This window comes from Pongo abelii, chromosome 3, assembly GCF_028885655.2.
Source record: "Pongo abelii isolate AG06213 chromosome 3, NHGRI_mPonAbe1-v2.0_pri, whole genome shotgun sequence".
In the NCBI taxonomy this organism is placed as follows: domain Eukaryota; kingdom Metazoa; phylum Chordata; class Mammalia; order Primates; family Hominidae; genus Pongo; species Pongo abelii.
Window position 1 is genome coordinate 161005063 of NC_071988.2, and position 18884 is coordinate 161023946.

At 37.5% G+C, this 18884-nt stretch overlaps 1 protein-coding gene across 10 annotated transcripts in view; it reads right to left on the bottom strand.

Moving 5' to 3' along the window:
• The window catches only part of ELF2 (E74 like ETS transcription factor 2), a 142756-nt gene that overhangs the window by 53463 nt on the left and 70409 nt on the right, over positions 1-18884 (bottom strand). The window contains exon 2 of one of the 10 annotated variants that reach the window (XM_054553539.2): positions 16778-16880. The exons of 8 other annotated variants lie outside the window; for them this stretch is intronic. The gene's annotated coding sequence lies outside the window, so the exon portion shown is untranslated. Of the gene's footprint in view, positions 1-16777; positions 16937-18884 lie in introns of all 10 variants that reach the window. One more of the 10 variants, XM_054553538.2, reaches the window with a different exon arrangement.

An 18884-nucleotide genomic window follows, 5' to 3' on the forward strand; every position in this document is an offset into this window, starting at 1 on the left:
TAGCTGTTTCCACTCATTTAATTTTGCTTTATGCATGTATTATAAATAACACAGGTTCTTGTCTTGTGATCACAATAGGGGATAATTTTAATATAATTTCTGATATATTTTGTACTTACTTCTATCTTGATTTATTATTTCTATTCCATCATTTTATTCTCCTTTGTTGCCTTTTATTAAATTGGTCAAGTTTAGTTTATTCCCTAACCTATCCCAAAGTTAGTATTTTGAAAGCTACGTCTTCTATGTTCTGGATGTTTAAAATAAATGTCCCTCTTTTCACTTCTCATCTTTTCCAAATAATGTTTCACACAGTTCCTCACTATTTTATTCAAGGGCCATCACAATCTGGTCCCACTGTACCTTTACCTGTCTAGCCTTATCTCTCAACCATACCTGTCTATATAGCCTAAACTCTAGTTAAACTACACTGACAAGCAGTAAACTACACTGACGGGCAGTGTCTAAATAAAATACAAAGTTCTTGGCAATCCTTTCTGGTTCATGATGTGTTCTCATTCAATAAACTATATTTTATTGAAAACTACTGGGTTCCTGGCCCTGAGCAATTCCAGTAAACACAATGGATATAGTCTCTGACTTTATGGAGCACAGTGTGGAAACATTAAGCAAACGAGCACAAATATAAATATAGTCAAGTAAAACTTCCTAAATACATGAACTGATAATTGGCTCCCATCTTCCATCCTATCCTCAAAAAGCAGTCCCAGGAGTACACAACTACCACCAGGTGGCACCAAACCACAGCTGGACCTTAGACTGATTTTGGATACCTTAGTCTGAATTCTGGAACTCATTTCATACACACACCTCTTCCTCCTATACCCAGACTGACCCAGGCCATTTCATTAACCTCACATTAATGCCAGGTTTTATGTGATTCGAACTTCTTGGAAGGTATCTACTACCTAATGGTGGGAACTGAATGCATGACAAGTTGTAGGTGCTACAAACAAAACACATTAAATAATGGAGGGCTATGATAAAAAATAACAGAACAGTCCTAATTGAGATTTAAGAATATCAGCCAAGGCCTCTTTCTCTGTGAGAAAGTGACATTTAAACTATAATCTAAAGGACAACCAGGAGTTAGACATTGAAAACTAGAAAATAATCTACTCCAGACAGAAAATGGCATGCGTGAACACCCTGTGGAGGTCAAGAGTTTGGATTAATGGAAGGATGAAAGGAGCACTGTGATTACAATAATTTGTATTGTGAGGGGAAGGGATATTATATAATTCATCAGAGTACAATGCTTGAGCTTGGGCTCTGGGTTAAATCCTTGCTTCTACCACTTAAACAGCTATCTAGCCTTGGAAAAGTTATTCGGCCTAGGGTGGAGAGTGTGAAATATGTAATGTTAATATGTAAAACCCTAAAAACAATTCCTGGCAACATAGTAAAGAAACTTTAAATGTTAGAGCTGTCTTTTTTTTGTCTTTTTTGGGGGTGGCTATTATTGTTTCTAGATGAATGTGAGAAGCCAAATTATTCACTGTCTTAAAGACCATGTTAAAAACTCCTGCCAGGCGCAGCAGCACATGCCTGTGGTCCCAACTACTTGGGAGGCGGAGGCAGGAGGATCACCTGAGTCCAGAAATTCTGGGCTATAGTGCACTAAGTCAATTGGGTATCTGCACTAAGTTCGGCATAAATGTGAGGGACCACAAGGTTACCTAAGGAGAGGTGAACCAGACCAGGCTGGAAACAGAGCAAGTCAAAACTCCTGTCCTGATGAGTAGTGGGACTGCACCTGTGCATAACCACTGTACTCCAGCTTGGGCATCATAACAAGACCATAACTCTTTAAAAAAACATTTTTTTAACTGCATCCACTGAAATACAAAAAATAAAAATAAAAATTAAGTGAAAACAATTTAAAAATACTCTGAATTTTATCTTAAGTGCAATTAGAATCCACTGAAAGATTTTAGGGAGGGAGTATCACTATTCCACTTACAAATTTATATTTTAAATCACTTTGGCTACTACGGTGAGCATAGATTGCTGGGGGTAGGAAGAGGAGGCAATAATGAAAACAGGCTGATTAGAAGGCCAAAGGCCATCAACATAGCTCATGTAAAAAAACTACAGAGTGAACTAGCCTAGTAGCAATGAAGATAGGAAGACTCAAGATATACTTTGGAGGCAAAATTAACATGATTTGGTAATGGACTGGGAGAAGGTAGGAAAAGGTATAAATAAATGACTTCTCAACTAGAAAATTCTTTTCTTCCCAATGAAATTTTATGTATCCTCCCAAACTCAACTAAAATGTAAACTTCCCATCAGAATAGCTAAGATCTCTCTCCTTTACTCTTATAACACTAATATTAAATCTTATGTTATAAAGAGTTGTTTCCTTATATATTTTCCCCACAAATGAGTGAGCTTCTTTACAGGAGGGGCCATATCTAATTTCTTGCTCTAGTTCACATAAAAAAAAACCACAGTGCCACACACATCACAGGTCATCTCAGGTAACCCCACTTAATGGTCTCAGATCCAGGACAACTCCTTATTCTTTTGTTCTTCCTTTGATAAGCACAAGAATTCAGTCTGCTTTCTTCTCCTTTCAGCTATTCTGTTTTTTGGAGTTCTGTTTTCCTTAAGACTAGCTGCAGAATTAACAGGAGTCTCTCATTAGCCTTCCCATTTCTTGTGGCCTCCAAAATAAATACATGTGGATTCTTTTTGTAAAGTGCTTGGTACTAATTATTATGGAGAAACGGAAGATAACAAAATTAGACATAGGATTTATATGATCTTACAATAGTGGTCTCTGACCTATACAATACTTGACTCCTTTTTAAGACGGTAAACTGAATGCACTGGCTTCTGATCTTTACTTTTATTCCCAAGGATAAAGGTCACTAAAGGTTCTTCCTTTTTTATGGAGGCCTCCCTTCCCAGAACATAGGCCTTCAGATGAAGCCTAGCCAAAATAATCGGTGCTTCTTGTCTCAAGTAAATAACTTGCACCTGATAGCCTCCTAAGTATGTAATATCAGCAATGGAATTAAAAACAAATGTAATTCTGCCAGCCTTGTTTTTCCAAACAAAATGAAAAAAGCTTAATGTTGTAAACCTAGATACTAACTATAGACCAATGTCCCTAGAGAAAAGGATAAATAGAAAAAAAAAAAGGGATGTCAAGTTTATTCAAGAAAGTAAATGTCTCAAAAAGAAATTACCACCTTTTAATTTCTTTCTCCTCTTGAACCAAGTTCTTGGTTTCCTCTTCAAAAGAAGTTTTTCATTCTCAGTAATTATTCTAAATCCTGCCTTTATTTTCCAACTATTACACATCAGAAAAAAGGTGATATGGGGAAAAAAATTCAGATTTTCCTGAAAGACTTGTCAACCACCATATATAAGAAGTATCGGGGCCGGGCGCAGTGGCTCACGCCTGCAATCCCAGCACTTTGGGAGGCCGAGGTGGGTGGATCACGAGGTCAAGACATCGAGACCATCCTGGCTAACACAGTGAAACCCGGTCTCTACGAAAAAAAAAAAATACAAAAAATTAGCCGGGCGTGGTGGGTGGTGGCGGGCGCCTGTAGTCCCAGCTACTCGGGAGGCTGAGGCAGGAGAATGGCGTGAACCCGGGAGGTGGAGCTTGCAGTGAGCGGAGATAGCACCACTGCACTCCAACCTGGGCGACAGAGGGAGACTCCGTCTCAAAAAAAAAAAAAAAAAAGGAAGTATCGGCCGGGCATGCTGGCTCACGCCAGAATTCCCAGCACTTTGGAAGGCTGAGGCGGGCGAACACCTGAGGTCAGGAGTTTTAGCCCAGCCTGGCCAAGATGGTGAAACCCCATCTCTACTAAAAATACAAAAATTAGCCAGGCGTGGTGGCGGGCGCCTGTAGTCCCAGCTACTCGGGAGGCTGAGGCAGCAGAATTGCTTGAACCCAGGAGGCGGAGGTTGCAGTGAGCTGAGATCGTGCCACTGCACTCCAGCCTGGGCGACAGAGCAAGACTCCGTCTCCAAAAAAAAGAAGTATCTTTTTGCTAACTAGATCGGAGACATAAATGTTTTTCTTTTTTTTTTTTTTTTTCCCGAGACAGGGTCTCGCTCTGTCAGAATGCAGTGTCAGGATCACAGCTCACTGCAGCCTTGACCTACCAAGTGCAAGCAATCTGCCCACCTCAGCCTCCAAGTGGCTGGGACTTCAGGCACCTGCCACTATGCCCGACTAATTTTTGTATTTTTTGTACAGATGGGGTTTTGCCATATTGCCCAGGCTAATCTTTTCTTTTTGATGTAAGACTTTCTCGTGATCTTTTGCAAGTTCATCTAGTGATAAGAAAATCTCCCAAGTTCTAGCTGTGATATTGTGAAATATGTGTGAAATATATATATTTAGTCTTGCTCCCCATTTCCTGGCATACAAGTCCTAAAATCCTCGGAATCTCCAAAGTAATAAGTGTCCTTTTGTGTGCTAAAGATTGACTAATGGCTGGCAGCCCCTAGGTATCTTCAGGATGGGGGCTGGTCACCAGAAAGACCAAGGCAGGATTATAGGGTTGGGACTTTCAGCCCCACTCCCAACCTCTGGGCCTCAGGAAACAGGGCTAAAGGTTAAGTCAACCACCAATAGCCAATGACTTAATCAATCATGCCTACTTAATGAAGCTTCCATAAAAACCCAAAAGGAATGAGTTCAGAGACTTTCCTGATAGCTGAACATGTGGAGGTTCCTGGAGTGTGGCATGCCCAGCGAGGGCATGGGACCTCCATGACCCTTTCCCAGTACTTCACGCCCTATGCATTTCTTCATCTGTATCCTTTAAATATCCTTTATGATAAACTAGTAAATGTGTTTCTCAGAGGATCTGATGCTATCTCCAAGTAGACAGTGTCAGAACTGAACTGAATTAGAGGACACCCAGCTGGTGTCCACTACAGAACTGACTGACTAGTTTATTGGTCGGGAGAAATCCCACACACTTCATGGTAATCAGACGTCCCAGAGGTCTTCTGTGTTAACTGTTGAGAGTATAGTGAGACAAAGAGTTTGTTTTTCTACTCACTAACAAATAATTGTTTAAAGATATTCTTAAGTCCTGAAAAACAATTGCATATTATCACCACCCAGTTTAATATAAAACATATGAAAAGTATTTTAGTTAAATAAAAAATGTAATTGCTCATTCCCTTCAAGTAGTGTATATATTTTGGCTTATTTACAAAGTGAAAAGAAATCAAACACCCAATTATGACCAAACACTGACTTTAAACCAGGAGAAAACAGCATAGGACTTCTTTCATTTAAAAACAAAAACAAAAACAAACAAAAAAAACTGTTATTCTAATGAAAATAAAGGCTATAAAGCTACATTTGTCTCGATATACTCAATGAAAAAACTATACGGAACGTTGGCTGGGCACGGTGGCTCATGCCTGTAATCCCAGCATTTTGCGAGGCTGAGGTGGGCAGATCACTTGAGGTCAGGAGTTCGAGACCACCCTGGTCAACATGGTGAAACCCGGTCTCTATTAAAAATACAAAAATTAGCCAGGCGTGGTGGTGCCCACCTATAGTCCCAGCTACTCAGGAGGCTGAGGCAGGAGAATCACTTGAGCCCGAAAGGCGAGGTTGCCGTGAGCTGAGATCGTGCCACTGCACCCCAGCCTGGAAGACACAGTGAGACTCTGTCTCAAAAAAAAAAAAAAAAAAAAAAGAAAGAAAAAATATAGGAATGTAAAGAATTTAAAAAGTCATAGTTAGTCCTACTTCACCTCCTAATCCCACTCCCAAATCATAACCAATTACTGCAAACAGGCTGAGTTCTTAGCATTGTTCCCTGATTTTTCCATCAATGAGGACAGGAAAATCTTTCTGATTTTTTATGGTATTGTTACACACATAAAAAATTAAAAATAATGAGATTTAGGAATACTTAATTCCATTTGACTTGTTCCTCTGCCTCTAACCAGAGGCCTTCACTGTCAACTCTCATGATGACATTTAAATGGGACCTACCACAATAGCAATAATATAATCTGGAACATTTGAATTCACCACCATACTCAGCAATTCTTTCCCTCACCTTTCCCCAACCCTATCTACTCTATAATACTATTGTTTGCTTGAATGCTCATTTTTCTCAACTTAGTAAGCTTCTTTGAGGCTAGAAAGCATGTCTTATTCAACAACAAATTATTCACTTTCTAAGAGCCATGGCAGTAATATAGGTAATGTGTACATGATAAATGTTAAGATTACCAATTAACTATCTCAATTGTACCTAATAACTGTCATATGGAAAGGGAGAGGAAAAAAACTATCCACTACTTTAACTGCTTGAAAAGAATAATTCATGAGTTTATTATTTTAGCTTAATTCCATATATTTACTTTAAAGAACAATTTCAAAAGTTATATAATTTGATTTGTGACAAAGTAATTTTACTGTAGTGCAAACTTATGTGTTTTGTCCACTAGATTCTAAGTACCATAAATGTAGAGACTTTGCCTTTCTTGTCTACATTGTAGCCCCGTGCCTTAAAATAATGCCTTGCATTTACTAGGTGCTCAATGAATGCTTAATGATGAATAGTAATGATGCGTTACACTATTTCATACACCTGAAAGGACTTTACTATCCTTTTACTCCCCAAAACAATTTTTTATGATGGGTATAATATAGTAAGAAACTACAGAGTTAACTGAATTTTAACAATGGCAGAAACTCCCTTTCTGTGCTATCATTTCCAACACTCTAGGGATAATGATTGTCAAAAAATGATTCTGGCCAGGCACTGTGGCTCATACCTGTAATCTCAGCACTTTGGGAGGCCAATGTGGGAGGATCACTTGAGACCAGGAGTTTGAGACCACCCTGGGCAACATACAGAGATTCCATCTCTACCAAAAAAGAAATAATAAAAAAAATTGCTGGGTGTGGTGGCTCACACCTGTAGTCCCAGCTACTTGGGAGACTGAGGTGGGAGAACTGCTTAATCCCAGGAGTTCAAGGTAGCAGTGAGGTATAATGGCACCACTGCACTCCAGCTTGGGCAACAGAGTAAAACCCTGCCTCAAAATAATAACGATCCCTGGCCAACAGCAGCCTTATCACCTAGGGACTTGTTAGAAATGCAAATTCTCCAGTTCTACCACAGATCCACTGAATCAGAAATCCTGGGTCCAACAATCTGTATTTTAACAAGCCCTTCTGATAATTCTTATGTATGCTTAAGTTTAAGAACCATTGGCCATGGAAATTTTTGTCATGGAGATAGAAGGGATCTTAAACCAACAAAGAGGTCATTAAAATATTTAATAAACATTTAAAGAAATATATTAAATGTTCAGCCAAAGAAATTAAATATTCTCACTCCATTAACGAATATGAAAAATTACCACTACATAATTGAGAGGCTTTTTTTCCTTTAAAAAAGAATACAGCAGGGATCATAAAACTGTACTTAAAATGTGACATATTTAAACTGGCTTTCAGATCCCTAGTATGGATTATTAGAGAAAAGAGAATGGAAGTAGGGCAGAACATAGAGGAAGAAAGGATGATGAAAAAGGTAGATGACAGTTAAAATAATACATGGGTGAGACTTGGGAACAATAGTTTTTTAGCTTCTAACTAAAATTTAGCTCTTTAAATAAAAGCACAAACCACAGTTGTTTTAGTAGTATCTGTGATTTCGTGACCAATATAAATCACAGATATTTTCATATCATATTACAGTTGTTTATTTTCTTTGAGACAGGGTCTCGCTCTATATAATTTATGGTTGTCACTACTTTGAAATTATAGCAGTAAATTATATCTGTCACTAGAACTCATTATTTATTAATACAGAAACACATGCATTGATACATATCACAATTTAAAATAGTTTGATAACTATATATATATATATATATATATTTTTTTTTTTTTTTTTTTTTTTTTTTTGAGATAGAGTTTCACTCTTGTTGCCCAGGCTGGAGCAATGGCGTGATCTCGGCTCACTGCAACCTCCGCCTCCCAGGTACAAGTGATTCTCCTGCCTCAGCCTCCCAAGCGGCTCAGATTACAGGCATGCGCCACCACCATGCCTGGCTATTTTTTTTTGTATTTAGCAGAGAAGGGGTTTCACCATGTTACTCAGGCTGGTTGCAAACTCCTGACCTCAGGTGTTTCACCTGCTTCGGCCTCCCAAAGTGCTGGGATTACAGGCGTGTGCCACCATGCCCAGCCTTGATAACTATATTTCAATATATATGGTTCCTTTTTAATCCTAGATATTTTACTTTATATTTTAAAACAATGCTCCGAGAGAAAGTTCATGGGCTTCACCCTATGGCCAGAAAGGTTCATGACACAAAAAGGTTGAAAAACCTTACAATCTAAGAACTGACCACTGAATTTAAAAAAGGAAAAAAACAAGGGAAAACCTTACAAAATTTAACAGGTAAGAGCTATTAAAAGTTCTGTTGACCCCCTCTGAGTGATAGGCCTCTTTATAAATAGACATTCACAGACAACTACCCTCTGCACCACTACTACCACCTCCTTGAAACATATTTGTGTTAAAAACCTCTTTTTAAAACAAAAAATAAATGTTTGAGGTGATGGATATCCCAATTACTCTGACTTTATCATTACACATTATATATATGTATCAAAATATCATACGTACCCCAAAATATGTACGATTATAAACCAATTTTAAAAATACAAAAAAATCAAACTAAAACACAACACTAAGGGTAATAACAATCAACAGCTAATAACTATAGTTAAAAGAGACAGAGAGGCATCTTTACCATGCAATCAGGGAATTTTCACATTTTAGGGGAATCAAATAAAAGTACCTCTCAATAGCTAAACAGACTTCTATTAGTAAGTCCCTTAATCTTCTTGTAGTAAACATTTGGGTATTCTAGATTTAGAAAAGTGTGAATGCTGGAAAGGTAATATGATACACATACCAAATATAACAACTCTCACAAGTATGGGATAGTACCACATGATAAAACTGATAAATACCGGAAAGATCAAGAAATCCTTCCTAGAGAAATGTCTGATCACAGATAAAAACAGAGGGGCTGGGTTTTTAGGCAAAGTGTAAACCTTACCAAGTTGTGGAAGCTAGAGAACCAGGAGAAGAGGAAAAAAAAAAAAAAAAGGCATGGTAAGAGCTAAAACTGAAAAGGTGAGAATGTGTATCTTTAAGGCATTTGATTTTATCCAGAATGTAGTGATAATTAATACAAGGGCTTTATGAAAGAAAATGACAATCAATTTGTCGATGATAGGCTGTCATTAAATTTTTTAAAAAAGAAAATGACAATCAAAGTACATTTTAGAAAACTTATACTAGCAGCAGTATGAAGAATGTATTGAGCTTTCTTCATGTCAGGCACCATGCTTAACACTGGGTATACCTTATTATTAGTTTTCAGAACAGTGAGAGATAATTGCTATATTCTTCATTTTGCAGATGAGGAAACTCGTACCAACAGAAAGTAAGTGGCTTCCTCAAGGTTATACAGATTAAATTAATGATAGAAGGGAGACACAATTCTCTTTTGATTTCTGGTAGCAAAATGGAAATTCAGAACATTTTATTAATAACTATGTTATGGAAGCTTATTGAAAAACAAAAACTACAGAATCTCTCAGGCCCCAAAGCAGCACTCTAGAACAGAAACAGTCCCATCCTAGCAATCAGGAGACCAGGGTTTCTGGACCTGCTCCATTGCTAACTAGCTCTTTTGAAGAGGTGGACTAGATTACCCTAAAATCCATTCATATTCTAAAAAAAAAAAAAAATCTGTGCTTTCTAAAAATGCCATAGAATGACTAAAAAGCACACTCAAAATAGCAGACTAGGGTTGTGGGGAGGTGGTTAATGGATAGGAAGGCAACAAAATATACCCTGCTCTGAGAACAGACTTGTCTTTATTAAACAGGTAAATGTCCGTGGATAGAAAAAAAGATAAAAGAATTGAAGAACTGGTTGTTAAGGAAGGTCACAGAAGACTCTCAAATGAGGGGAACAGAACAACCTTCAAACTCACACATCTGAACATTTTAAGATCCTGGGCCCAAATAAGTAAGTGTGCTTCCTGCCCCGTGTCTAGAACTGTTAGAGTAACTCTGATGCAATGATCGAATGAGGAGGCATCATAGCAACTCTTCTTTATTTAAAGAAAAACATCATGGAAAGTATCTTCTGCCAAAGATACTATGTTATCTCCCTGAAAAAGCCCTCATATATCTTAAGGAGAGCATAGTAAACAAGCATCATTGCCACAAATAACCTGCTGGTATAAATCTAACTTTATTTTTTTTTTTCAGGAAGATGCTTCAATAACTTCAAAAAGTAAAGCTAACAACATTTTAGTTTCTTGGTCCAACAATTATTTCTGGTCACTAATGTAAGACAACTGGGGTCTGGCCAGTACTCCTAACCCACAGTATTTAACTGTCTGATTTACAAAATTAAAAAATTAAAACCTAGTTGAGAAAAATGCACTACCATGCCATGAGACAAGCAGCATTAAGAAGTAGCAGACTTAATGAGGTAAAAGGCTAAATATAATACAGTTTATTAAATGAGAATTTTAGTCCCTTGGCTATTTATGACTGTGCCAAAGTAGTACTAACAAGCCAGGTGGTCCTGCTTTAAAGGTATAAGGCTGTTCTATAAGACATTTAGTCTTAAGAGATAATCTCTTAAAAGAGATACCTCTTCTTTAGAATCACATTTGCATATCAAAACATCTGAGAAGTCTTCCTGTAAATAAATCTGTTTAATTTTCCTTTACCCAGCATTTTCTAAACTTATTTAATCAAAAACCCATTTTTCGCAGCCATAAAAAGGAATGAAATCGTGTCCTTTGTAGCAACATGGAACAGCCGGAGGCTAACGCACAGACAAAAACCCAAATATCACACTTACAAGTGGGAGCTAAATTTTGGGTTCATACAATACATAAAGACGGGAATAACAGTCACTGGGGATTCCAAAAGGAGGGAGGGAGAAGGGAGCAAGGATGTTTTTAAAACTTCCCACGTGTACTGTGTTCACTATCTGGGTGATGGGATCAATAGAAGCCCAAACCTCAGCATCATGCAGTATACTCTCGTAACAAACCTGCACATGTACCCAGAATCTAAAATAAAAAGAAACATTAAAACATATTTTTGTGTTATAATTAATATTGTATATTAGAAATCGCGTTGAAAAAGAATGCTATTTTTTGATGTAAGCATCTTCTAAGTACTAGCCATATCAACTAATCAGAAAAACTTAAGAAATTTACACTCAAAGCTATGTCTGTGCTATTGGTGTAAAAGAAGAAAAAACTACCTAATCACAATAACAAGATTAAGACTCTTTAAGTGGCAAAATAAGATAAAGCTGCTGACCATAGCAGAGCACATGCTCTGGGGTCCTGGTCCTTCCCCCAAAACAATATGATGGGCTTACGTCACGTTTTCTTGCCCAATTCCTGTTGTGACCAAAGACAGACATCTGTAAGGCAGCTATCCAGGGACAAAATGTTTGAGAATGGCCATGGAATAAAACTAACTAAAGATAAAACCTGGGTACTAAAAAAAAATAATCTTTGTTTCATGAAACACCTTTCTAATCGGGAGACTGAACTGACAACCGTATCATAGACAATCATATTTTTTCATGCTTTTACAGAATGAAGTTATTAAAAAACAGCATCTCAGACTTGAAAATTATAAAGAAACCTAGTTTGAATACCTACCTGACACTTGAATTCTCTTTACAATATCCCTAAGTGGCATTCTAGTTCATGCTTTAAAATCTCCAGTTGTAAAGATACTCACAACCTCTCATTCCATCTTAAACAACTGCACTGCTTAGGAGCTATGATTTGAATCTTTATCTAAATCCCTATAAAAATGAGAACTTGTCATTAATAGGCCAACCTACTCCAAAACAATTGTTGTTAAACTAAAAGATCACTTCTTTTTGGCAATTAAAAAACACACATATCTGGAATCTTCCATACTTCTATTGTAAATATTCCATTATATCATTAATAAACAGGATAGTAATTATCTTAAGGAAGAAGGAAAGGGGAAAATTAAATTGGGGAACATAAGATGTATTTAAATTAACACTGCTGCCAATATTTTATTAATTTTAGTAGTACATACTTATTAGTTGAATTTTTCAGTTTTTTTGAATATTCTAAATATTGTGTATTACATTTTTTAAAAAGAAAAAAATCCATTATAAAGCCCTTTGATATATATTTAGTTGCAAAGGCTCAAATCATAGCTCTTCTATATATAATTCTCTTTACGGTATCTACTACGACACCTAAGGCCTAGAATACTGTTGATGATGCCAGTGGAAATAAAAAACAGCAGTTGTTTGTATGCAGCGCTGAAAATACAGAAAGAGTTTCAAGATAACTTTTACTTATAAGTTAGTCCTCAAAGACATCAAGACCAAAAGAAATATATTAACTTACGCTGTCTAGTCCAAATGATCAAAGTGATATACTTTTTTTTTTTTTTTTTGGAGACAGGGTCTTGCTTGTTTGCCCAGGCTGGTGCAGTGGCACCATCACAGCTCAATGCAACCTTGAACTCCTGGGACTGCAAGGAGTAGCTGCGACTACAGGTCCATGCCACCATACCAGACTTTTTTTTTTTTTTGTACAGACAAGGTCTCAATATAAAATAATATTCCTATTACACAATTGACTTAAAGGCCACCAGCCTTGATAAATACCTAACAAATTCAACAAATAGGCATGGCATTCAATCAGGACTCGCTGTTTTGAGTCTCGCCCAGGTCCTGGAAAAACCCAAAAGTTTACACAAATGGGCATGGACAATGGATAAGGGACAATGATTCCTCCTCCTGAAACAGCACCGTACAAAGCACCTACCTTGTTAACTACAAAAAGAAAGGCTGGCTGAGCAACTATCTTAATCTCTACTACTTTTAGCTTAGTGTAGGCAATGAGCATACCTATACCCCAAATCTGGAGAGGTAGACAACTTAGTAGAAGGTGAAAAAGAACAGTTAGCTAGATATCAGGGAGCTATGAATGAGAAACCAAGGAGTTCAGACTTTAAGTAATTCTTTGACTGTCCTATTCCTTTTTTCATTTACAGCACTTACTATTTTGAAAAAAACTAAATTTGTATTTTTCAAAACTGCTCAAAACTTTTAAAAGGCTCCTCACTGCCCTTTAGACTTATCTGATCCAAGAAACAGATACAAAGCTTTAAAAGCCCTCAGCAATAAGATTTTTTTCTATTTTGCCTCTTACACCTCATTTTAATCCCCTTTCTTTCTCATAATTCATACTCTAGCCCTACTGAATCTCTTTCAGCAACTCAAATAAGCCTTGTTTTTCTTCCTCCAAACTTTCAACTTTGCTATTCTCTGCCTGAATAATTACTTCAGATGTCACATCCTCAGGAAGGCATTCTCCTGCTGTTTACTCCCATAAACTTTTAATTAATCCTATCATAATTCTTATCACATTTTATCATAATAACATGTTTAATAAATTTTTCATCTTCTACACATAGCTGAAAGCCTGGTGAGGGCAAAGAGAGGGTCTTGTTTACCACAAGATATTCAGCTCTGAGGCTGGGACATTGCAGGTCCTCAGTAAGCACTGACAGATGGCTGAATGGATGTATGGATTTGCCTAGAGATATGTGTTAAAGCATTCCTATCTGTACATCTAAGAAAATCTTAAAAACTATCTCTACTTGGCAACACTTGTAACCTTGTTTGCTACTCATTTAAAATTCTATATAATCCACAGTTAGCCTTCTCCTCAGTCTGAATTAATAAAATTGTATTATTTAGATACACTGTTGTATAGCAAAATTAAAAGTTAACTAGTGTTTCTTTAAAAAGTCTCTCTGAATCACTTGAACCAGGAGGCGGAAGTTTCAGGGAGCCGGAATTGTACCACTGCACTCCAGCCTGAGTCTCTCTGAATACAAAGGAATGAATGGCTACTAGTTTCCAAAATCAAACAAATATCTTTTAATGATCTATCGTCTAGATATACTTTTCTTTCCTTTTACATAAAACAGATGTTTCTTGGTATACAAACATCATTTAAAATCATTCCTTTTCATCCAGGCAGGGTAGCTCATGCCTACAATCCCAGCACTGTGGGAGGCCAAGGTGGGAGAATTGCTTGAGCCCAGTAGTATGAGACCAGCCTGGGCAACATACTGAGATCTTATCTCTGCAAATAATAAAAAAGTTAGCTGAGTGTCATGGCATTTGCCTGTAGTCCCGGCTACTAGGGAGGCTAAGGTGGGAGGAGCACTAGAGCCGGGACAGTCAAGGCTCCAGTGAGCCATGATCATACCACTGCACTCCAGCCTGGGTGACAAAGAGAGACCCTGTCTCAAAATAAAATAAAACTGGCTGAGTGCAGTGGCTCACGCCTGTAATCCCAGCACTCTGGGAGGGCGTGGTGGTGGGTGCCTGTAATCCCAACTACTAGGGAGGCTGAGGCAGGAGAATCACTTGAACCTGGGAGGCAGAGTTTGCACTGAGCCAAGATCGTGCCACTGCACTCCAGTCTTGGTGACAGAGACCCTGTCTCAAAAAAAAAAAAAATTGGCCAAGCGCAATGGCTCATGCCTGTAATCCCAGTACCTTGGGAGACCAAGGAGGACAGATCGGGTCACTTGATGTCAGGAGTTTGAGATCAGCCTGGCCAACATGGTGAAACCCCGTCTCTACTAAAAATACAAAAATGAGCCAGGCCTGGTGGTGGGCACCTATAATCCCAGCTACTCAGGAGGCTGAGGCAGGAGAATCGCTTGAACCCGGGAGGCAGAGGTTGCAGTGAGCCAAGACTGCACCACTACACTCCAGCCTGGACAACAGAGAAAGACCATGTCTCAAAAAAAAAAAAAAAAAAAAAACCTAAAAGTAAATAAAATCATTCCTTTTCATTTCTGCTTTATTAATTGACAGAGTAGGTCTTTGCTTTTGGCCACTATTTTCTCCTTCACATAATTAATAATCTGTAAAACATACATTCAAGTGCACTAAAAATTGTGCTATTTTAACGGGCCCTTAAAGGATCCTGTTTTTAAATGACAGCTTAAAAAGCAGAAGCTTCATTTCATTTTCTTTTTAGATCTCAAAGTTATACTAATTAAGTGATATTCAATTAGGATAACACTCTATTGAAGTAAATATGTCACATTAAAATAGATTTTCTTTTTCTATATACTCCATAATCTGATACCTTACGGTTATTTTGTATAATTTTAAACAATATGGTTATATGATTTTTTTACTTAAATATCCTCTCTTAAAAGACATTAAAGAATTTAGAGGCCGGGCATGGTTGCTCACGCCTGTAATCCCAGCACTTTGGGAGGCCAAAGCAGGCAGATCATGAGGTCAGGAGATCGAGACCATCCTGGCCAACATGGTGAAACCCCATCTCTACTAAAAATACAAAAATTAGCCAGGTGGGGTGGTGCGCGCCTGTAATCTCAGCTACTCAGGAGGCTGAGGCAGGAGAATCGCTTGAATCCAGGAGGTTGCAGTGAGCCGAGATCGCGCCACTGCACTCCAGCCTGGCAACAGAGCGAGACTTCAGTCTCACACACACACACAAAAAAAATTTAGAGAGCATGCTCAGCACTGACACGGATTTCTATACCACAACTCACCTCCATTTTTCACAGGCCTCATATTTTAATGTTTAATTCCCAGTAAATGAGAGTTTCAGGAAAGATTCATAATTGCAAATCATATTTCATTAATCCTAAGATACACATTTTTTCACATTTGACACCTCTGAAATCAGTACCTATCTTAAAGTTGATAGTCTCTTAAAGTTTATATTTGGCAGCATTTTTTCCTTTAGTGGTATAAAAATAATGTTTCTTACCATTGATAGCATCTCAGGCTAAATGAAATAGTTTTTTGTTGCTGTTGTTTTTGTTTTGTTTTGTTTTGTTTTTTTGAGACGGAGTCCGTCTGTTTTCCAGACTGGAGTGCAGTGGCGCCATCTCAGTTCACTGCAACCTCCACCTCCTGGGTTGAAGCGATTCTCTTGCCTCAGCCTCCCCCGTTGCTGGGATTACAGGCGTCCACCACCACGCCTGGCTAATTTCTTGTATTTTTTAGTAGAGATGGGGTTTTGCCAAGTTGGCCAGGCTGGTCTTGAACTCCTGACCTCAGCCTCCCAAAGTGCTGGGATTACAGGCTTGAGCCACTACACCTGGCTGATAGTTATTAAAGTATTAAAATTTTTTATCTAATAATACTGTCTGATCTAAATCACAGTACAATTACAATTCAAACAATTCTAGAGTAAAAGCTAAATGAACTTAAGATTCAAATTTTACCATTTTAGAAAACTTAGGGCTAGGCTAACCTCAAGAAAATAAATAATTGGGGGAAAAATACTTATTAAAAATTTAGGGAAAGATGTAGATTAGAAGCAAAAACAACAGAAATGACAAAAAAAATGACTTAAAGACATTCAGTCAATAGTAGCTTCCAAGGAAGTAGAGGCATGAAATAGCCCCAGAGCTTTATCTATAAAAAGAAACAAATATTAAGAATATGGCAAGGTATAACTCAGCAAACTATCTTGGAGGAAAAATATTATCGTATTACTTCTCCTTCCTTAAGGAGGAATCATTGTCACCCTTTAAATAAAAATATGGTAAAGGTAGATGAAATAATTTTAATGAAATATAAAATTATAAACATTCTTAATAAATTAAAAACCAACCTACCAGCATTGTCTTCCTTCTGGCTCAATCTGTTTCACCTTCAGGTAATCCTAGGATAGGGGCTCGTTTTCAGATCCCCAGTTTTTCATGTCGATCTTCTACCTCCCTGTGGCAACAATATTTTCTAATTAAAGGAGTCCTTTTGTGCCACAGGGAGGATTTCTGATGGTATAACAAATACAAAAGTTATGACAGCTCATCATGAAGTCAAATTAGTCCTGAGATTCTTCAAGAAAGAAATTTGGCTCCTTATCTTATTTTTCATGAAGGAAATCTGGTTTTATTTTTTAAACTGCATTTTAAAAACCTAAACTTTCATTTTTATTTTTAAAAAGCACTGCTTTCTCATTGAATTATATAAAAATTCTCATCATTATCTATCTTTTCAACTAATGTTTAAACACAATTTTGTTGATCACTAAAAATGGTTTACGTTTTCTTGATAATTAACTAATAAGACTAAATGTTAATGTCTTGATACGTGGTTAAGGAGCAAAGTTCTGTCCCCAGTGGTCAGAAGACAGAAGTAGGAGGCTACCAACCAGACCACTTGACAGCCAATGTTTATTAAAATTAGCAAAGATTAATCAGTCTGCTTGTAATTATATAATATTTTACGATTAAAATGCATTTTTTAAAAAAGACTAAAAGGAAATTTTTTTTAAAAAGCAACAATCATTGTCTCCTTGTTGGTAAGATTAGGGGTGATGATTTTCAGTTTGCTTATTCTTTGCAATACTTTCCAATTTTTTCTATTAAGCATGTATTGCTTTTAAGAAAAAAATCAGGCCTGTAATCCCAGCACTTTGAGAGGCTGAGGCAGGCAGATTGCATGAGGCCAGGAATTCAAGATCAGCCTGTACAACAAGGAGAAACCCTGTCTCTATCAAAAATACAAAAATTAGCCACATATGTGTGGCGAGTGCCTGTAATCCCAGCTACTGAGGAGACTGAAGCACGAGAATTGCTTGAACCCAAGAGGCAGAGGTTGCAGTGCCACTGCACTCCAGCCTAGGCAAGAGAGCGAGCCGGGCACAGTGGCTCACGCCTGCAATCTCAGCTCTTTGGGAGGCCGAAGCAGGCAGATCACGAGGTCAAGAGATCAAGACCATCCTGGCCAACCAACATGGTGAAACCCCGTCTCTACTAAAAATACAAAAATTAGCTGGGCATAATGGCACACACCTGTAGTCCCAGCTACTTGGGAGACTGAGGCAGGAGAATCACTTGAACCTGGGAGGCGGAGGTTGCAGTGAGCCAAGATCGCACCACTGCACTCCAGCCTGGGTGACAGAGTGAGACTCCACCTCAAAAAAAAAAAAAAAATCAAATTATTAAATGTAAGCAAGAATGATGAACACCAACTGTGATTTTTAAAATGAGACTTAAGTATGACTTTACATAGATGGTTCTTGATTATACTGCAATACTAACTCAGAACTCAATCTGTTTCCATTTGTATTTTCTAGCTAGTTATTATATGTTCAACAGTATATTTAACAAAAGAAAAAAGTATGGTCTCCGTCTTCAAAGTGCTTATACACTCACTGGGAAAACAATAGGAGTATATACAACAAAAATAATATAAGCAATAATAGATAAAAATAATAAAATAATACAAGAAAGTACCTATATCCAGATGGTATAACAGATCAGGTAAGGGAATGTTTAATGTAGACCACAATCATTGTGGAAATCTTCATGTAGTTGGGCCTTAAAAGATGGCTAATACCTACCTGAGCAAATTATAGATAGGAGGAAATTGTCTTTGAGCAAACACTCAGAAGCATAAATAGTACAATCCATGCAAAGGTCAACAAGGAAAATAACTAGGAGAATACAGTGTTTCAGCAGATAAGGCGGCCAGATTATGAAGGATTACTTCTGGATGATTCTATGGGTCACTGAATTTGACAGAAGAGTGGCCACTGAAATCTGATAAAGAGCTTCAGTAGAATGATAAATGGAGATGCCAGAGCACAACAATCAAGGAAGGAATGACAAGGAAAAAGTATAAACTGAAGGTATAAAGCATTTTTTTTTTTTTAAAGTGGAAGCAAAAGGAAGGAGAAAACAAGAGACATAAACAAAGTTAAAGAAATATTCCATT